Here is a 640-nt window from a genome sequence, read left to right as displayed (position 1 = left end):
GACATGATCCCTATACTTTCATGTCAGCGCAATCACATTCTTGTTAGCATACATGATTGTACATATTAACGATCATATCAAATGCATATCTCACATTTGACTTTCATTAGTCAATTCTAACAAGCATAAGGCATGTACCCAAATCACATCCTTTCAAGCTCATATAATTTATCATGTCATCCCATTTAACACATATTGATATAACACGTAACATATAACTTCCTATAATCTTACAATTATGACAACAAGTCTAGCCATGCTTCTTATGAGCAGTTGACTTTCAGAAGTCAACGATTTATCATATGAACTTTCGACTTAACCTCATATATCTGTGTCATCATATTAGGCTATACTAATGACACTGTATACATTTCATACTTATGATGCAATATGCTTACAACCACATGATCACCTAGTTATATCATGCATATGTACAACCAAATCAATACAAACTAAAGCTCTTAGGATCCTACAATTGTCAACCACATTCAAAGCTAGTAATTTAATATAGTCTCAACATCATTCTTTACTAGTAAGTCAACAAGCTATCCATTTAGTGCACATCCATTGTTTATGTGACACCTGTGTCACTGTGACCGTCAAACAAATACCAAACCAATGAAATATTGTGTTTCATACT

This window comes from Helianthus annuus, chromosome 14, assembly GCF_002127325.2.
Source record: "Helianthus annuus cultivar XRQ/B chromosome 14, HanXRQr2.0-SUNRISE, whole genome shotgun sequence".
Taxonomy (NCBI): Eukaryota; Viridiplantae; Streptophyta; class Magnoliopsida; order Asterales; family Asteraceae; genus Helianthus; species Helianthus annuus.
The sequence above is the reverse complement of the archived record's forward strand: the minus strand, read 5'-3'. Positions refer to the sequence as shown.